Here is a 17,701-nt window from a genome sequence, read left to right as displayed (position 1 = left end):
GCTGCAGACATGTACAGCAGATTAAGTGCAGGTCCTAAACTCTCTGCTGTCATAATGAGTCTCTCTCACATCAGTTTTCAGTAGACAAAGTCAGTACGATGCTCAGAAACATGGTGATTCCAAGCAAAGCATATATTCAAATGAGTCATCAGGCATTGACATTAGGCAATGATAACATGCCAGATTGATTCTTTTCTGTTGTGGTGCCATTCTTTTGACCTGAATCCCAGCATAGGTGAAATCAGGAACAAACTCTCTAGATGTAGATGTATTGCAGTGGCATAAAGTGTACACAAAGGGTTGGAAACTGTCTCTTTCCTGCGTTTGTTATATATATATATATATTTATATACACATATATATGAATTACTAAATTATTTCATGAGTATATATTATTTCCTGAACAAAATATTTACTTTAGTCACATAGAGGATGAAATTTCTTTGAGAGAAAAGAACAGTTTCAATGGATAATGTGAAGTTTTAACCTTCTGACCTGACCACTCCTATGACTAGGACAAAAGCTGTTCTATCACTACAAAATGAAAAGCTATTACCACTGCAACATGCTCTATTTTCCACTTAATGGGCAAATCATGCTGGATTTTGCAGGTGTCTAAAGGACTGTGGGCTCTCTAGTAGCAGTGCTTGGTTTGTGTGAGCTAATTGTGTGCTTACATATTTGCAGATTCTTCTTTTCTTGTTAGATCAGGGTGCAAGTGAACTTAACACATGTACAACTAATTCTGTCCAATGCAGACTACGGATTTGTTGTATGATGTGTAACTACACTATGACATTGCCATAGTAGTAGAACTGCAGCACACATATTTAGGCAGGTGAGATTCAGCACAGTAAGCAAATCCCTACAACGAAGTGATAGTAATGCATAAGTACAGTACTTGCATTCCATAGTAAATATAAGCATTCACCTCAATTGTCCAGTACAAGAAACAAGCTTAAGCTGCACCATGCATTTTATCATAAGCTAAATATATTGTACTAAAAAACTAAAGACTGCATGTCATACTTTCATTGTTCAATGCACACTCTCATTTACAGCAATATGAGTATTTCATTTCCTAAAACTGTAACTAATTTTGGTACACAAGGAACAATTATGAAAAAACAGCACTGAGACTTTCTGAAATACATTGTCTTCCATATACAGCCTTTCATTTTTAAGTCTGTGCAGGACAAGTGCATTGTATGCATTTTCTGTTAAACCATTTGATACATGGTTTTAATTACCAGTCAGTGCTACTTCATACTGACTTTTGCCATGGGTTGGGATATCTTTTCGCTATTAACGTGAAATGTAATATGAACTAAGATTTCCTTAGTTTGCTGTGTGCACTTCTTAATGTCATAAAGAGCAAGTATTTGCACATACCTTTTGATATTTTCAGATCCCTGGTAATGTATTCACTGTAATTTACTTTTTATTTGGATCATTGATTGCGCTATCATTTACTATGTCCGTGATAAAATAGATTTTTGACTAGTATAGGTCAGTGTAGCTGCATCAAAGTAAATGGAATGTTCCCAGCAGAGCAATTGGTTGCTGTCCATTTCATGATAAATACGGCTTTGTCTATGTTAGGAATAAAACTACTGTCCTGGTTTCAGCTGGGGTAGAGTTCATTTTCTGCCTAGTAGCTGGTGCAGTGCGGTGCTTTGATTTAGTATAAGAATAATAACAGACTGATGTTTTAGTTATTGCTAAATATTGCTTACTGTAAGTCAAAGACTTTTCAGTTTCCTGTGCTCTGCCAGCAAAGAGGTGCACAAGAAGCTGGGAGAGAGCATAGCTTGGGCGGCTGACCCGAACCAGCTGAAGGGATATTCTATACCATAGGACATCATGCTCAGTATATAAACTGAGGGGCAGTTGGCCAGGAGTGGCTGATCACTGCCAGGGGGCTGGCTGGGCATTCGTTAATGGGTGATGAGTTACTGTATTGTAAAAACTGGGTTTTATTCCTCTCTCTGTTATCTTCCTTTTCATTACTTCCACCCTCACTTTATTTCAATTATTAAACTGTTCTTACCTCAGCCTATGGATTTTAACTTTTTCCAGTTCTCCTATCCACCCCACTGGGGGTGGTGGGCAGTGACCAAGCAGCTGCATGGTACTTAGCTGCTGGCTGTGGTTAAGCCATGACAACCACCAATATCAGCATTTTCAGGAAAGTGATTTTTAGAAAGAGAAAAGCCTGTGATCTGTATTTTCTGTACTAGTCTCCCTTTACTCTGAAAAAGATATGTCCTTTAACCTAGAAGGGTTTGCTAATTGGGGTTTCTCTTATATTATCATTCTATATGGTAAACTCACAGCACAGCAACTGTCAGGGTGGTGATTCATGACAGTGTCCTCATGAACAGCAAAGCTGTAATAAAACTGAACCCTGAACGCAGACATCTAACAATACCAGACCACTGGGAGAACTGTCTGTTGAGAAGGATCCTCAAAACTCCTGTTAACACAGCCTGAATTATCTAGAACACTATCTTTCCATACTTTAGTCTCTCAGGCACAAGTTCTGAAGGTCAGTTTCCTACAACATAAAAGCCAGACACATGTAAGATATTTATGTATACTTACATCCTGAGTTTTCATTCTTTTCCAATTATTAGCTTTTTATCCCACAAAAATTATGAAACAAATATATAGCATGTTCCCACATGCATGGTTTATAGTAGGGCACAGAAGGTACAGTGGAAACAAGGAAGCAACTGAAAAAACCTTAATTTGAAGCTGTATCTTGTACACCAACACTGACAGGGCCAGCCTGTGGATATTGTGTAGGCCAAGTCCTCCAGGACTCTTATAGCTTCCAGCAAAAAGTAGATGGGCTTGCTATTCGTATCAGCTGTTTTGCTCTATTTAGTCCAGATAACTCCCTTTTTTGGACATCATATCCCAGAATAAAAATGATGTTATTTAAGAATAAATATTTTCTGAAATTACATCTGTGCTGCCATGCTGCCCTGCTGCCCTGCTCCCCACCCCCACCTCCCCTTGCCCCGTACAATCCGGAATGGTAGACACTCTGTAATAACCAACTGAAAATAGTTTTCCATTAATAGCTGTGCCAGCTACTTTGCTCATTGACTCCTTTTAGTTAGCTGTTGTATTTAATATCAAAATGTTTCACCAGATCATGAAGATACTGCTAGTTAAAGAAATGTTGCTGTGCCTCAGTCTTGAACACAAATTACATGTAAGTGTGGAGTTAGTTAAGAAATTAGTTTGCATGGCTAGAATTTGGGACTTTAGAAACAGAGTAAAGACAACTTTTTGTCCTAACTTTAAAATACTGTCTTTTGAACATGAAGCTATCATGGATGGAATGACATATTTCACTTGTAAGAGAGAAACAGCAATATATTTATTGGTATAAAATGGAAATTTAGCAAAGTTTGATAATAAGCGTGACAGTATAACAGGATTTGATGGCAAGGTACACTTGATTATTTACTGCACGGAGGACAGGGTCACACAAAACTGCCAGGGAGATCCTCCCATTGAGTCATGAGGTTCAGAAAGGACCCCCTTGCACTCCAAACACCTTCTCAGAGGGAATTTTATGTGTGGCTAGGTCCAGACTCAGTCTCAGACTTGGTCAACAGTTTATATATAAAGAATTATATATGCACAATCAATCCTTAATACTACCTAGCTAAAATCTCAAGGTTTAGCATGCTATTAATTACTTACTGAGGATCTGTTGTGGCAAGGAATCTCTCAGCTTCGAGGAGTAACCTTGAGAGGCATCCCCACTCAAGGGGAGATCCTGGAGTGCATCCACTGCTGTGTAGGAGAGCTCAGTGGGCTCTGAGCTGTCTGCTACATTAAAATTACGTGGAAAATTGAACGCAAGACTTGACTCTTCAAATAGATACTGGGAGAGCAAAAAAAGCATATGATATTTTTCACTGTGTTTTATAGCTAAATATATTATTTTAGCAGGGATCAAAGACAATGCCACATGACATTTAACAGTCCTTAGTATTGATCTAAAAATCTTTGTAATGAATGACTCGTCAACAAATACCAACCTGGAAGAATACGAAATGCCAAATCTGGGAGACTGTTATAAATGGAGCCCTGAAAACTAATGACAATAAACACTGACATTGTTTGGAAACAAATTCATCCACTGCGAGTAAGATTGCTATTTTTATTAAAAAGGAAAATTTCAGTTTTAATAATGTTTCAGGTGCAGGAGATGATACCCTGAAACTCCTGATTTTTTTTATTTCTTTGTTAAGTATTTTTGGTGGATTTATTCTGTACTTTTCAGCCTGTGCTGAAGACATATTTGACTGGGTATTCTCCCAACCTGGCTTCTGAAGCATTTGAGTAACTCTCTGTATGACACAGAAAGTGTCTGAATATTCTACCTGTCTGTATTTCCTGGAGGAAACGTGATCCTCAAATCCTACAGAAAAGAATACCAGTAACAAAGGTGAACTAAAAAACTTCACCTTCCTCACCACCAGAAAGAGCTGACCCAGAGCAGCAAAGGCTACACCCCCCAGGACATGCTTCTGCTACAGAGGAAGCAGTGACCACTGAATCGTCAGGGTGGGCAATGGAGCCCAGGAAAGTCTCCTTGTGAAGGTTAAAAAAATTTCCCACATTTAGCCTAAGTTTCAGTGTATTGTAGTGCCCAGTCCTGCAATATTTTGATTTCAGGCAAAAAAATTATGCCCTTTATACTTTCACGGGAATTAGGAATGAAATAAAACCTCTTAAAACTGCATAGGATTCTGGTTTTGCTGGATTTCTTTCAGGCCTTAACCTATATTAGTCTTGACATTAGTGGCCATCCTTCTGAAGCACTGAATAATATTGAACAATTTATTCTAAGAAACATCTGTTTATTTCATGTTGCTACAAATATACTTCTACCTTTTTGGACAACATTACTAATGGAGATAATGATCACAGATGTTTCAAAAGGTGATGTTTTCTTAAGCATATTGTTGTGGAGCAGTGTGACCTGTTCTTCTCCCTTACAGTTTTACACATTTCAAGAACTAGCTTTCCCAGCAGCATGTCCTTATGCAGTGAAGTGCGTAGACATGGATCCACTCATCCCGAAGAGGCGTGATGTGACAACACAACTGGGAAAGAGTGAATTCATGGCAGTAAAGGGAAACAATTCAACAGACAACAGGCATTATAGGGAGTTTAAACAGTCATCTATTCTTTCTAATTCTTGTCTGACAGACTGAAAAGTTATTCTGTTGGCTTCCTTAGAACAATAAGAATTCCAGTGTGTATGACCATATTTGTAAAGTTGCTTTGAGTAGGACAAAGGAAAAGAGGAAGGGTACTGTGTGCATTTGTACTTGGCTAGAAAATTACCTTTTTCCAAAGGCTCTGTAGCGTATAATTATGACAATATCTTATTGCCATTTTATCAGTGAGAAAAATGCAGGAAACAGTAGGGAAAATGCTTATCCAATATTTACCCAGCAAGGCCAGACACAATAATGACATGTATCAGTCTTGTTGAAATTTTTTATAGTGGGCACCTTTCCAGGGCTACACCCTTCCCTTATCTCAAACCAAAAGATATCCTTAAGTACCAAACACTGAGATTTATAACAAAGCCACATTTCAGAACTGTCTCCTGACTCAGACAGCAAAATTATTTGCACATTTTCAACAGCGCAGCATCTATAACCACTTTCCCAGTGAGGTTTGGGGTGTGGTTTCCCAGAGAGGTTTGGCCTAGGGCCCAGAGCTCTTTTTTATTGGTTATATTTGAGAAGGGAACCTTTAGATGGCAGCAAGATGCCTTGGGAAAGGGAACCAGAGCAGGTATGGACAAATCTGAGCTGTACTAGAAGTCTGACAGTGGCTGTAGATGCTGCCTGCCTACTGAAGAGGTGGAGCTAAGCATACATCCCTGCCATCTCCAGCATCTGTTCCTGAGAAACACAGAAATAATAGCTATAGCCACAGATCTTGACATAACTTGTGCTAGATAAGGCTTGGACCATTTTGCATGGAGCCTACTCAGAAGTGAAATGAGGAAGGCAAAAAACTGGAGACTCCATTCCTCATCCCTTGCCTGTGAAGATAGTAGCATTGTGTGCTTTTACCTTTCTCATTCTCTTCCCCAACACACCAGGGGGGAGTAAGTGAGTTGCTGTGTGGGGCTCAGCTGTCTGCTGGTGTTAAACCATGAGATTGGTAAAGCACATCCCTGGGAAAAAAATGTGGGTTTGCCTCCTTCATTCCACGGGACAGTACTTGCTGCAGTGTGGCCTTACCCATGGGCCACAGTCCATTTCAGTGGTGTACCTGCTGCAGCGCAGACTCATGCATGGCCACAGACACATCAGAAAACATCTTTCTGTGTCCTATTGCTGCTTCCCCTCCTTCCCCAATAAGCAAAAAGTTTGTGGAAATATTTCTCCTTAAAACCAGATCTGTCATACATCAATTCTGAGCAAAGCACACCTTCATAACAGACAGGATTCTGTTTTCACTATTATAAACTCTCCACTTCAAAATGTATTTGACCAAAATATGTAGCTTCAATTCCAGAAGCAAGAACTTTGCAGCATATAATTAGGGTACAAAAAGTTGTAGGCATTTGCATAATTTTTAGCCACTTGAATGAAAAATTTGCAGCATTTTTGTTACACATCTGCTCAGATACTAGTGTAAATATGTGATCATAACAAGAAACACAGAAATATAGCTCTTTTGACTATGGCATGGTGTCTCCTTACAAAAGGTGTATAAACCTTCAAATTAATGATGTAGGAAACTAGAAGGAAAATTGGATGATCAAAACCACTGCTTAGGTGATAAGGCAGCAGCATTGTAGGAGTTTGATAGGTAGATGGACAGAATGGCAGAACTTTTAAGGTGTTTTGACATCTGCTAAATCATAGTTCCTATGTTCTCTCTATCCATAACTATCCATAGTTCTCTCCCATGCAAAATACAACTGTCTTCACAAGGAATTAACAATTTTTGGATGTGCCATAAAGATCAGGCACTTTACCAGAAGGCGACGGTCTTCTGCAGAAAGTACTGGTCTCATGGGCTGCCAATGCTGACTTCAGTCTGTCACTGAACTAGTGTATCTGATGAGATAGCTGCAGCACAGTCTCTAAATGTCATTAACATAGAGGAACAAGCCTGAAGCATGGATTCCAAGAATGTCCTCTTTCATTTCTAAAAGTTCCACTTCTCTGAACTGTTGAAGTCAGCTGTAAAGTTCCACCTCTATGCAGAAACAATTACCTCGCTGTTAAACCAAAAACCTTACAGCCATCAAGCCATTTGAATTAGATCTGAAATGATAGCACATACTCTGGAAACAGAACTTGCTTCCACTTAATTGGCACACACCATCCCTGTTATTTAAAAGCAAGGCTTTCTACTGCAGCACTGGTAAAAACAGACTGCCCATCCTGACTGTTGCATTTCTGCCACTGCTCTGTTGATTGAACTCCATTTATTTCATTCTGAAACCAGTGTTTCCTGTACTTTTCTAAAACTTACTCCTGCACAATTTTGGTTAAAAGCAGGAGCCAGTTTTTTTTTTTCAAAGCTGTGCAGTTAATCGCACTGCAGTGCAATGGTAGTTGGAATGGCTAACTGCAGTTCTGAGGTCACACATGTATGAAGGGGATGTGGGAGGGAGGAAATGTTCTCAGTAAGAAATTAGGAAAAAGGCTGATCTGAATTGTAGTAGACCTAACTTTTAGCTTGAAGGTAATTAATGCTTATAAACACTCTGCCTGGTTTCAGAGGAAACGAATAGCTAACTTTTGCTTTTATATTCAGTGATGATAAGGATGATTCATTCTTGTCTGATGGACATTCTTCAAGGATGGTATAAGCAGGGCTGAGGCCATAGCCAACACTGGCATGAACACAACGATAAACACAGCCCAACACAATGCAATTCAACTCTCAAATGCCTGCTAGAAACACTATCCCAAATACATGCCTCCACTCTTGTATGCAACAGCCACTTTAAGGTTATCTGTTACATCAGAAAATTATCTCCAAACAACTGGCTCCTAAAAATGTTGTGAGCTGTGCTGGCTAGTCATGAAAAATCCTGATAAGGTAGAAGGCTCCTGAGGCTGGTTTATTGAAAGAATTTTTCTGCTACGGTTCATGTTTCTTGTCCTTGTGTTTACCAGTAGAAAGTATTCAAGACGAATGTCTAACACTAATCTTAGTTTCATTTCAGTGATAATAATATCAGCACACATAAACAGAATCCGTTAAAGCTGTTGTGGTTTAAACCTCAGCTAGCAACTAAGCACCACACAGCCACTTGCTCATTTCCCCCAGCAAAATGGGGGAATCAGGAGAGTAAACATGAGAAAACTTGTGGATTGAGATATAGACCGTTTAATAGGTAAAGCAAAAGCTGCTCACACAAACAAAGCAAAATGAGAAATTCATTCACTACTTCCCATCAGCAGCCATCTCCAGGAGAGCAGGGCTCCACCAAGTGTAACATTTACTTGGGAAGACAAAATGCCGTAACTCCAAACATTCCCCCTTCCTTCTTCTTTCCTCCAGCTTGTTATTCCTGAGCACGACATCATGTAGTGTGGAATATGCCTTTGGTCAGTTGGGGTCAGCTGTCCCAGCTGTGTCCCTTCCCAGCTTCTTGTACATCTCCAGTTTTCTCGCTGGTGTGGTGGAGTGAGAAACAGAAGATGCCTTGACTTAGTATAAGCACTGTTCAGCAATAACGAAAACATCCCTGAATTATCAACACTGTTTTCAGTGCATATCCAAAACATAGCCCCATATGAGATACTGGGAAGAAAATTAACACTATTCCAGTCAAAAGCAGCACATAACCCAAGCTTCTTCCTGAGTATGGCTTACTATTGGTATTGTGATTCTACTTACTACTAGAAAGGCCTGTTGTGAGTAACATTCCCTACTACCGGGAACGAGATTTCCTTCTAAGCCTTCCACAATTCTGGAAATTCCCTTTGTGAATTGCATTTTTCAAATAAATGTCAATTAATGTCTTCCGTAATACTAGTACCTTTGGACCAGTAGTGAATAACACCACCTGTAGATCTGACCAAACCAAATGAAAGGAAGAGAAGCATGTAATAGTGTGGCATTGTTTGTTAGGTTCAAGTTTTAAAACCAGTCGACATTTTGCAAACCTGTTCTCGGAAATGTCTAGGCTATGCTTGATTCATTGACAATCCTGGAGTAGTTTTGGCTTCGTTTGAAATTGGACTTTTGCTCTTGATTTTGGATTCCATTTACAATGGTTGCTGAAAAATGCAGTGCTGGTGGCTGCTGGAATGAAAAACCAAGCATCTTCAACCAACACAGTCCTAGTAGTCTCTGACAAAACTCATACCAGAATGCTTTTATGGCCAAATATTAGGAAATATTTTTTTTAAAGTATTCAGCATGTTTTAACTGAAGTAGAATATGTAGTAGTAGTCTACTAGACCAAACTTTATCATTATAGACTACATTATTTAAATGAAAGCTATATTCCTGTGGTATTCTATGCCAAAGTAGTCCTAATGTTCAAGATATTTAGTTTGCTTGTCCAAGAGGTTGTTACTGAAGTTTATGTTTACTCTTATTTCTCCTGTGACTGAAAATTTAGCTAAGTTCAGTTTCTAATTTTCTGTTTACCTTGCTAAAATCTCTACAGCACTTTGAGTAAGCTCAGCTTTCTCCAGTTCCTTATGGTAAGAAGAATCTTTGATGAAGTTTTAGAAATGACAGCACCGCAGATCAGGTTTGAATACCAAATCTTCTAGCATATTTCTGTATTTTAATTACCCATGCCTTCTGAAATGAGTTTCCTTCTGTTCCTTTCCTTAGTGGTCTTTCTGATGAATTTGCTATCTGGACTTTTGTTTTCAAAGAAACAGGATGTTCACCTTCTCACTTATCTCTGTTGCTAAGCTTTTAGCCCTACAGTATGAAAAAGAGCAGAAAACCCACAAAAGACACACCCTGCTGAGCCTTGGTCTGTCCCTATACCCAGGGAGGTGCCTGATGCCTGGCCTGGGGCTGTCCCGGGTGCCCCCTGTCCTGTGCTGCTCTGGGTTGAGGCAGTGGGACAGCCTGAGCTGGTGTGACAGTCCCTCTCCATCACCACTGGGGGTCCCACACTGCTCCCCACCCCAAGCAGCCTCTGACATAGCTGCATCTCTTAATGGTAATAAACCTGTAGCAGAGCAGTCATCGGTGTGGGCCATAAAAGGCCACTGGTTCTCCAAGGATTTTTGCAGAAGCTAATTTACAACACCTTTACAGCTCCAGAGTGAATAATGTCTCCCTCTAGACTATGTACCTAGGTTGGATGCACATCACTGAGCACAAGTTAGACTTGATCTTACTTCTTTCCCAAGTTCCAAAATAGCTTAGAATAGCGATGACTGTAGAAATAAGCTAAGAAAACACAGCAGCAAACTGTCTGAAAGCAGCAATCGCCTAAGTGATGTTACTAGCCTGGCAATAGGCTTGCTTTACTGCACAGTAGCACGGGATGAAGGTAGGAATTGTGAAAGGCAAGATGCTGACACCAGCACGGCTTGCTTAGAAGAATGAACAATATCTGAAACGATGAGCTTTTGCCTCAGAGTCAATGTGACCTGAAGACACAGTGAAAGCCAGCTCTTACCAGCTCAGAAGACCCTGTACCAATGATAAAACAATAGAAGATTTACCTTTCAAAATCCAGGCATTATGACCACAGCCAGAAATGCAATCAACCAGGATCCAGTGTAACACCCCCAAAACCTGCATGGGACATTGGTGTAGAGCAGTGAAGATCAGTGCACTAGGGACCATGAATTCACACCACCTGGACAGGACAAGCACGTACTGATCCTGCATGGGACAGGTACATACTAGTTATGTGAGCTTGTAGGAACTGATTACCTCACACCTTAACATGGATAATTTGATTGGTCTACACAAACTATATCATAATATAGATAAACCCTGCTTTCCTCTGTATCAGGGCCCTCCATGCATTAGGCTGGGACACCACTGTGCACATCACTAAAATGAGAGAATATATTCCCTTGGTAATTCTACGCTAAGCATCCTTGTCTCCCTCTCAGCTGGTGAAGAACTGACTTCTACAGAATAAACTGGGAGACTGCTTCACACATTTCACATTTCCAGAAGAGCGTGCACTACCTCATTCATGCTGTTTCTCATCTCAGTTCTTCTTCTTTTACATCCCTCTGGATGTGTACCTTGTATTTTAAATGAAATTATGTTGTACAGGTTATGTATGCTATTTGTCCGCTCTGGTTTTGTCTCTCTGTTCATGACTACAGCAAGGTTATTTCTCAGTCTCTGTATAATATGCAAGTACAGACATTCTGGCTCATTGGCAGCCTTCCCTGGCCAGTGATCATGTTCACTCACCCAGTTTGTCACTCACACACAGAGCTGAGATGTCATTTATTGTGTGTCTTTGCAGGGATGGGTGCTAGGTGGTACATCCACAAAACTAGCAACCCTCTTAACACATGGTAAAACATTTTATATATACTTGGAACAATTGTTTACAATTATGTTCAGTCACACTTAACTCTCATTGGTAGGATCATCTCCATTTAGAGGTACAGAGTTCTTTTTTTCCACAGGGTATGTTGGGGGGGGGAGGGGGCTCTCTTAGTAGGGGGCTTTCTTTGCTGGGGCTGGATCTTCTAGTATGCTAATTAAGATGGTTCACACATAGATCAAGTAATTTTCTGTTAATGGTCTCATTAACCATTTGGTTCTCCTTGAGCTTATCTCTTTATGCCCCAGCTTGAAGTCTTTATCCATCCTTTTTCCCAAGGCCACCATCTGACAACTGTCTGTAACATCCTCTGTAATTCAGAATCTCTCCTGTTCTTCACTATAGACATTCATGTATTTTGTCTGAATTTTCAAGTTAAATATCAGACTGGGCTTCTATTAATCACATATCTGCAAGCTGGTCGACTACAATCATGCAAGATAATGACCATTCCCTTATTTCCTCTATGGGCCTATAAATAAGCAAAATTAGGAAAAGAGCAGTTAATCCACTGTAACAAAGTATTTTATGCAGTGACTAGTTTCCCATCTTATATACCTTCACAAAATAGCTCATACCTGTTGTAACCGTATGTAAATCTCAGCATTATTCAGTCAGAGTTTGTATCAATAGAAGGCTGAACCTCTGCCAGTCTGTTTTCTCCAGCAGCTGTAGAAATAAACTATTTCTGTCTGACCTGAACCCCCAAAACAGACATGTTCATTCACAACAATACTGGTGTGTGGACTCGAACTCTACAACTCGAGGGGAGTTATAAAGCAGGTACGTTTATTGCAGCGCTGGGTGCAAGGGGGATCGCTTCTCCGAACTTGCACACCGTTTCAACAAGCAGCTGGGTATTATTATACAAAGTCATGCATATACATAAGGTTTCCAAACATTCAGAATCTCCTCCCTCTGGCACCTCTTCAAGATGTACTTTTCACCTTCTTGGGCAGTTACCTGAAGTTCTTATTTATCTTTGCATACACTAGCAGTCTTTTTTTTTTTTAGTTTCTGTTATTTTAAAACATCTGCCAGCTAAGGATGAGCCCTTCCTTATTGTTCACCCTAAACATGTCAAGGTAATATATGCTCACTGGGCTCATTTTAATCTGTATCAGCATGAACCCCGAGAAGGGGATCTACCCTCTTCGGGGTGGGGGCCATTGGAGTAGAAACTTGCTGATCTATTACTACCACAATTATTTTACCCTAATTTGTTTTCTTTTAGCAGCTATCACTTCCTCATCAGAAGGCTCCTTATTTACCTTCTTGTTGAGCTCATCTACACTGGTACTAACTGTCTCTTCTCGAATTGCTAAGTGCTAAGCTCCTGCCCTTCCCTTTCTCGAGTGTTAATGTTTCTGTTATTGATGCAGCTTCTGTCTGCAGCAGAGTTTTAGGTTTTTTCACTACATCGTTACAGAATCTCAGGTTTTAGGGCCAGAGTGGAGTAAGGTGCAGTGCATACTAACTTTCTGAAGAGAACCACAGGTGTCTTTCTAGAGAGGTTCTGGTTTTGATATGACAAAATATATAGAGCTCTTGATGCCTCCAGACAATGTGTCAAGCCTGGATAAGCCTATCATGGAATTCCATGGAAGAGAGTCCTCAATCCCCAAATGTACCATTAGGGGCTGATCCAAGCCCCATCAATGAGAAATTATTTGCATGAGATAAAGGTGACTCTCTTACTTCAGTCCTATTAAATATAATTTTATATAGTAAACTTTTGCATTGTCCTGGCTGAAACTTCCATCCAAACAGGATTTTGACAGGAATCATTAATTTCATAGAAAGCGTAAGCTTTATGGCTGCATTTTTTAAACAAATATTTGTATAAAAAAAGTTTTCAGCCAAATTTTTTTAAGAGTTTTGAAGACCAACCTAAGGAAAACCATCTACTGTAGAGATTAAGATATGAGGCGAATTTCAGATGCAAAAAAATCACTCTCACCTCTTGCTCCTCCCCCCCTTCCCCCGACATTATGTTTATGTTGCTGCAACACAATGCACTGTCTCTGTCCTGTTCATGCTGATACCATCAGCCACATATTGGCACATAGATCAGCACTGCATCCTGCTTTGATGCACAGGAAAGCAACAAGAGTATCTGAGTGTTCCTGTGGCTAAAGAAAGTCTGCTAGATGGGATTCTTCAAAAGGTCTCACCCTTTCTCTCTTCTGTGACTGATCGTGTCACTTGAGTGATGTACACAGAGGTTCACACTTTGAGGGAAAATAAATTTGAGAGATCTTCTGTTATGGTTAAAGGGAACTGCTGATAGAAATGTACTGCTGGAGTATGCTTTTACTCCCCCCACATATACACATTAATCCACATTTCTTCTTTCACCCATGAGTGTCACAAGACCTTCATATTGTTTTCCAGACCCATTCACAATCTAACTCTGCATCTTACCCCACCCTTAAAACACAACAGGCTGCTTGGCAAGGTGGTACTGTTATTCCATGAATAGCCACAGAAAAGAGATGCTTTGAAGATATTCTTGGAGCAGTTTGCCATATACAAAAAGCTCAATGCATATTAAAAACCTTACCCATACCTGACTGTACCAGAGTTAGTGGTTAGAGGTGACATTGACACAGATCTGAGCTGCAGCAATTTAAACATCTATTCTTGGCAGGACTTCCTTCAGATCCCTTCAGCATGGCTTTGGATCAGCTTAGAGAAATAAGCAATGCACAGGAACAGCAACATAGTACTGATTTATCATTATAAAACTTCATTTATTAAACACAATGACTCTCAACTTTTCTTCATGTAATTTTCAGCAGTTTCTGTGCAAATTATTGTGGTGATTTGACCCTGGCTGGATGGCAGGAGCCCACCAAAGCTGCTCAGTCACTCCCCCTCCTCAGATGGACAGGGGAGAGAAAATACAATGACAGGCTTGTGAGTTAAGAACAGGGAGACATCACTCACCAATTACCACCATGGGCAAGACAGGCTTGGAGAAATTAATTTAATTTATTACCAATAAATCAGAGTAGGATATCAAGAAAATGAAAAAATAAATAAATCTTAAAACAGCTTCCCGCCACCCCTCCCTTCTTCCCAGGCTTAACTTCACTCCTGAATTCTGTTCTTCCTCCCCTTACAACGGTTCGGGGAGCCAGGCAATGGGGATTGCAGTCAGTTCATACGTTGCTCGTTCCTCCTCAGGGGGAGGAATCCACAGGCTCTTCCCCTGCTCCAGTGTGGGATCCCTCCCTGGGAGACAGCACGCCATGAAAGTCTCCAGTGTGGGTCCTTCCCACAGGTTGCAGTTCTTCATGAGCTGTGCCAGTGCTGGTTCTTTCCACAGGGTGCAGTCCTTCAGCAACAGCCTGCTCCAGCGTGGGTCCCCTACAGGGTCACATGTTCTGCCAGTAAACCTGCCTCAGTGTGGGCTCCTCTTTCCACGGGGTCCCAGGTCCTGCCAGGAGCCTGCTCCAGCGTTGGTTTCCCACCGGCTCACAGCTTTCTCTGGGCATCTGCTCTGGCATGGGGTCCTTCATGGGCCACAGGTGGGTATCTGCTCCACCATGGACCTCCATGGGCTGAGGGGCACAGCCTGCCTCGCCGTGGGCTTCACCACGGGCTGCAGGGGAATCTCTGCTCTGGCACCTGGAGCACCTCCTCCCCTCCTTGCTCACTGACCTGGGTGTCTGCAGAGCTGCTGCTCTCACATAGTCTCACTCCTCTCTCCAGCTACAAGTTGCTGTTGTGCAGTGACTTCTGCCCCTTCTTAAATATGCTATCATAGAGGTGCTACCACCATTGCTGTTTGGCTTAGCTTTGGCCAGTGGCAGGCCTGTCTGGGAGCTGGCTGGCATTAGCTCTGTTGTACATGGGGGAAACTTTTGGTATCTTTTCACAGAAGCCACCCTTATACACCACCACCACCACCCACACACACACACTGCCAAAACCTTGCCATGTAAACCCAATACAGTTATCTGTAAGAAACTAATAGGCAAAATAACAACAAACAATTCTGGAAACATTAACAGCTAGGTAGTAACATGATTTCTTTCTTAAAGTAACAAGTTGAAAACAATAAAAGACTCATTTTTACTGGCATGTGTGATTAAGTGATGATAAGAGTTATTGATGAATAAGGGTAGTATGGTTTGCAGTGACAATATTGAAGCTAGAGCCAATACAGTTTATACTGACTCCTGTGCTGTATGGGTTGGAGCCATGCAGTGGCTTGGAAAACTGGCAACAACATGACTGGCAAGTAGGAACAAAAGGAGTTTTAGGATGCTTACATTAGGAAAAATTATAAAAATTGGCTTTATGCTCTTCCTTTTGAGTAGGACGAGTATCCACTCACCAAAAAGCTAGCCTTAAGGAAGCGGACTGAACTCAAACCAAAGATAATTGGCTAGCTTGAATTAATATTGCTATGGGCCCTGATTCCACTTAAATGGAGCTGTTAGCCCACTAGGTGCATGCTTCTTTAGTACGTACTGGTACAGATGATTTACTTATGAACATATTCAGGTGTGGCTGCTAATCACTTGACATGCATGTGCCTGATGGTAAAATTCACAGATGGTAAAATTCCCTGGTCCGCTTGGCAAACTGATTGTGTTGGGCCTCTCCCTTGAACACCCAAGGGGTGGTAGTATCTCCTTATTGGATTTGAAATGGTATTGGGCTTAGGGAAAGCTTTCCACTGCTGAGAGCAGATGGTCTTGACACAGTGGCAGGGCTTAATTGACAGTTTGGGGATACTCCTGTGCCCTCCAACATGCAATATGACAATGGCGTAGACTTTAAAAATAAAATTATCAAAGGATGGTATGAATGCCCTGGGGTCACCTGGGTATCCCAGCTGCCCTGTGGACCTCAAAGTAAATGGTAAGGTTGAGAAGTGGAATGGTCTTTTAAAATTAGACCAAAGGCAAAATTTATATACAAGAAAGCATGATAGTCTTACTTGAGATCATTTGATGCCTAAAAAACCATCACACACTCACTGGATACCCAGTGAAACGAGCTCATTTTCCAACTATCCAACCCCACAAAACCTTCAGAGACCCCGTTGCCAACTCATCATTTTTCTCAGGGTGACACTGTTCTTATTGGCCACTCTTCAGCAGGTAAAATATCTGTCACTTTACTCTCTCCCCAAGAAAAAGGCATATGGATAGCCATTTCCAAATGGGGACTCTCACTGTCACTGAGGCTTGGCTAATCTTCAAAACCAGGTAATCTCTTATCTCTTTCAGGTAACAAATTGTATCTGGGTGTATTCTTTGGCCTGGACAAGACTACAGTGCACAGAGGAATTCATAACCTTGGGATGATCATGACATCTGTGGTACTGTGCTCATGGTTATTTGTGTCCTGTTTTTCCTTATGCCAAGAATGGAACAATAATGTGAATACAATTTCTCAAATAGGTGAAGTACAAGATTGTTGGCATTGCCTACGTCACCCTCAATCATTTTTTTGGGTGGTTAGCTGAACCTGTTTCTGAGTCATCTTGGTATCAACGTAAGTTGGCACACTTACTCTCCAACACTCCAAATTATCAACACCAATCTTCTAAAGCACATTCTTGTGATTGAGCCCCATGGTGCATTGACCCATCACAGTCCTTTCTAGCACCCAGCATGTGGCTTGAGACAACAGGACTTGTGAATTGAGCATGCTATAGTTATAGCAGTTATGAATTAACAGGATCCTGTGTCTGTGGAGTTTGCTTGCTGCACTGAATCCCTATTTTGCTGAGCTTTAGAACATGTTAATACAAACAATGGCCATGTGCTTGGCTTTGGCACTGATGCATTTACTGTGCTGTGGGGGCTGTCTTGTGGAGAGGATGAGAGAACACCCCCCCCTCTTCTCATCTGAGGTGGATGTGGGTGGTTATATTGCACAGGCTCCCAAGGTCCTTGTTCACCCTTATGCGAGCTGTTTAATATTACTAACTAACATTGTTGGTTTTGTGGCAAAAATACCCAATTCTGGCTAGTCCTGGAGGCCCCATGTATCCTTGGCACAGACTACCTGAGTATAGTCTACTTCAGGACCCACAAGGGTACCAATGGGGTTTTGCTATAGCTACCATGAATACAGAGAAGATTAAACAGATGTCTATCTTGCCTGGCCTCT

The sequence above is a fragment of the Falco rusticolus genome, chromosome Z, assembly GCF_015220075.1.
Source record: "Falco rusticolus isolate bFalRus1 chromosome Z, bFalRus1.pri, whole genome shotgun sequence".
Lineage (NCBI taxonomy): Eukaryota > Metazoa > Chordata > Aves > Falconiformes > Falconidae > Falco > Falco rusticolus.
This window is presented reverse-complemented; position numbering follows the sequence as displayed.